The following is a 3789-nucleotide window of genomic DNA, read 5'->3' on the forward strand; positions in this document are numbered from 1 at the left end:
GACTTAAGATGCCATAAGAACACAAAGAGGCCAGGGGAAAGCCTTTTATGCATTCTCTTCATTTCCGCCCTCGGACCATTGTCGGCGTCCTGTGTCGCTACAAGCCTCGGCCCATAAAACGATAGATCAGTAAGTGCTTCAATCTGACTGCATGAATATATATTTACTAGTTATAAAAACATACATTGGTGTGAACATGTATTGCATCTATCTACAGTGTGCGCCGTTGATGCTGCTATATAGTTCAAAATTCGGGTTGTTTAATAACAAAGAGATTGAAAATATGAACGCTGTTTTACATCTTTAATTTATATGGCTTGATGAACATGAAAATTACGTGTACTAAGTAACTTACAAAATTGAACACATGCAGACTAAGTATTATATTTCGATAGATATCTTATTATCAGTTTATATTTAACTTTCATGCGAGCTTTGGTGACTGTCGGTGATGACATCATTGACAGGGCTGACGTGACTTTCGGCGGTGACATCATTTACAAATCTGAGTCGTGACGACCTCGTCAGTATTGACATTGCTTTCTGCTGTTGCTTTTGGGAGGTACATGTGTCCCGCCCGCCTGACTACCGGGTTACACGTCTATGTGCATTGGCGGGAGACGTCACTGGCACTGCAGAACGTGGCGTCACACGTGACGTCAATACCCTCGTGGCTGTTCGTGTAATCAAAGTCTTTGAAGACAAAGCGAGTCTCGTGTGCCGACTGCGAAATCAGATGAGTGTTTGAATCCATTGCAAACCTGTGGAAACGAATTTAGTTTGTTAATAATGTACGTGTATATACATGCTATATCTAATATTTCTAATACAAATATTCATATATGGCGTTTTTGTTAGTAATAAGCTAGTTTGGTTTAAAATAGGTCCACCGCGTTTTTGAAACTGTACACAAAACCATGCGTTTCTTACTTCAAGCAAAACTTTCGAAACAGGTTTCCAAACCACCGAAACTTATGAAACGAAAAATGAAACTACTTTGGCATCAACAAAAATGCCAACAGGCAATCTTTTAATTTTCAATCAATCAAAGCACACTTGAAGGAGTAAAAGTAATCTATTCCGTAAAAGTCGATATTAACGCATATATTACCATACTACCATATTCCGCGTTCATTGTCAACATAAGATAAAATAGATGACGAAAGTTTAACAAGAGGGCCATCATGGCCCTAAAACGCTCACCTAAGCAACAACTCAGTGATAAAGCATTAATAAAAATGATGCAATTTAAACATATCTTTACTAATGACGAAGCCTTGTTTTATATTTGTAACGGGTCATGCAATGAAGCTACCTGTAAAGCTTCTTAAAGCAAAACAGGAAGTCCGCCATTTTGTTGTTGTTGTTGTTAATACATCGTGACCCCTTGTTTTATTTTTGTAGAGGGACACCCAAGGAAGCTTCCTGTGAAGTTTCATTGAATTTGGCCAGGTAATTTCGGAGAAGAAGTTTTCTAAGCAATTGTTGACGGAGGGACGGATGGACGGACGGACCGTCGAACGGACGACGGACAAAGACCGATCACAATAGCCCACCTTGAGCACTTCGTGCTCTGGTGAGCTAAAAATGACGCAACTCATGGCATCTGTAATTTTAAAGTTGAAGACCAGCTTGATCATTTGAGCAACGTTACCCGTTTTTAATGAGAAAATACCGAAGGTTGTTCAAGTAGCTGTTGGCGGGGCGCGTGTAGCATGAATCTACGCGCATCGTCACGGTCCAGTCGCTCGTCGTCGTGTACATCTTCACAAAGACGTACGTGCCGACGGGCACGTGCAGCGTGTTTCCGGGCAGCGGCATCTGGAAGTTGGCATCGCGATAGAATGTCACGTTGACGTCGTACTGCCTGGCGTCCTCCACCGGAACCACCGTATGTTGGTCGTTGTTGTGATGGATGTGCCCTTGAGGAGAGTGTAATAGGATACTATACGTTTGTACAAATAATAAGAAGTTATGCACTTAATTCCAGGCCTAAGTGCATGTAAATATCATTTTAAGACAAACAGATTATTGATACATTACATTTAGTATTTTGAAACCTTAATTCTGTAAACGATCTATTACATACAATGGTGTTACTTTTATTAAACAACCTTCGGAAGTTCACTCTCATGGAATAACCCTGTATATAAATAATGCAAAACTCACAAAACAACAAATGTACAACAGACTGAATGAAATCTGATAAGCTGTCGATCTGACCCAGCTTGAACACACAATACCTGAAGAAGTATCGTTTCCTTGAATGTCACACTCCACCCCGACCGTTTAGTTGTAACTGCGGATGATGAAACTGTAGACGGGGTCGTGCTCGGCGTACACCAGCTCGTTTGAGTAAACCAACGTATTGTTACTCATCTGTGTGATAGTGTTCAATATTATCATAGTAAACATAGGGAGGCCTAGGGAAGCATTGAGGCTAAACCAGTATAAGCGGGCGAGGGGGGTGATACATGAGCGGTGATTCCCCTTCTGCCTTATGAAAGGGGTGTGGGTGGATCTGTATGTTCTGACACAATCTAATCAGAACAAGATTGTGATTTATTTTAAGAATATTGTTTGTTTTAGATAAACAACTTATGTGAAAAACTACAAAAACGAGCTCAGTGGCCAAAACTTAAACATAAACCCCGTTTAATGGCACAGGGTAAACGCCAAAGACATAGAACACAAAACAAATTACAAACAAGAAACATGGAACAACAGCACAAAACTCCACAAACAACACAAAAAACAAAGCAACAAAAACATAGTGATAAAATTACCAAAGTGATCCAATTATCGGCCATCTCTGTATGCAATAAATCAATATGTATTTTCTTTTGAAATTTAGAACACGGTATCAAACATTTAAGGTAACACGAGAATTTACCAGAAACCCCTCATTAAAATATTAACGGTGTAAGAGTAGAAAAACAAAGTACGTTCTAAGTAAAAAAAACATAATAATAATCATGTCTTAATGAAAAAGGAAAGTAGCATTTGGTTGAACGTGAAACAAGAAAACCAATGTTAGTGTACAGACCGTCTCGGATGTTAGACATTGCTGTAAGCCCTGTCGGAAGTGCATGACGCCCCACTCCTCTGTGCCCGTGCACGAGTTATCCCCAAGGTAGATGTCGGAGGCGAGGGCGCCGGACGAGGCCATCCGGAGACGATTCATGTCCACCTGGATGTCCCAGCCCTGTTCATTACAGTTCACCCGGATCGCATCGTACACAGTGTAGCCTGAAACAATTGCCATTTTAAACGAATATAAACTTTGTTTCAGTTATTGTGTGCAAGATAGGAGAACCGTGGGTATCGACCGAAAGTTTGAGGCAATAATTATGTCTCTTTTGTTTTTATTTATTACATTACCATTTAATGACTCAAATTGAGTGTACCTTAAAATTTCCATTTATTTCTAACCATGAATCTTAATAAAGTCAATTACGGATAATCGTTATTAAATAAATTAACGGCCGCCATTAGGTCACTAGAGCATATCAATTGTGGTTTTATGGTGCTTCAAAATGGGCCTAGTAACAGAACGTCCTTTTCGGTAGCAGGAAGTTGTATTCAACCAAGGACCGCGTCACAATAAATCAATTAAACGGTACCGGTAGCACGCCTTGCCAGACGCTCGGCGGTGTTATAAGGGAGATAATCATTGGTCCATTCTTGACATAAGGCAGTTGGGGGAACAAGTAATTACCAGCTTAATAATCGGAAATGTTTCGCCAAATCCATGGTTTTGGTAAGGTTTCAAGAAATGCTGCATGGATT

General features: G+C 40.2%; 1 pseudogene; it reads right to left on the reverse strand.

Annotated features, from left to right (window-relative positions):
* Positions 1-261: 261 nt before the first annotated feature.
* Positions 262-3265, reverse strand: LOC128226038 (pancreatic secretory granule membrane major glycoprotein GP2-like; annotated as a pseudogene).
* Positions 3266-3789: the final 524 nt, after the last annotated feature.

The sequence above is a fragment of the Mya arenaria genome, chromosome 3, assembly GCF_026914265.1.
Source record: "Mya arenaria isolate MELC-2E11 chromosome 3, ASM2691426v1".
NCBI lineage: Eukaryota > Metazoa > Mollusca > Bivalvia > Myida > Myidae > Mya > Mya arenaria.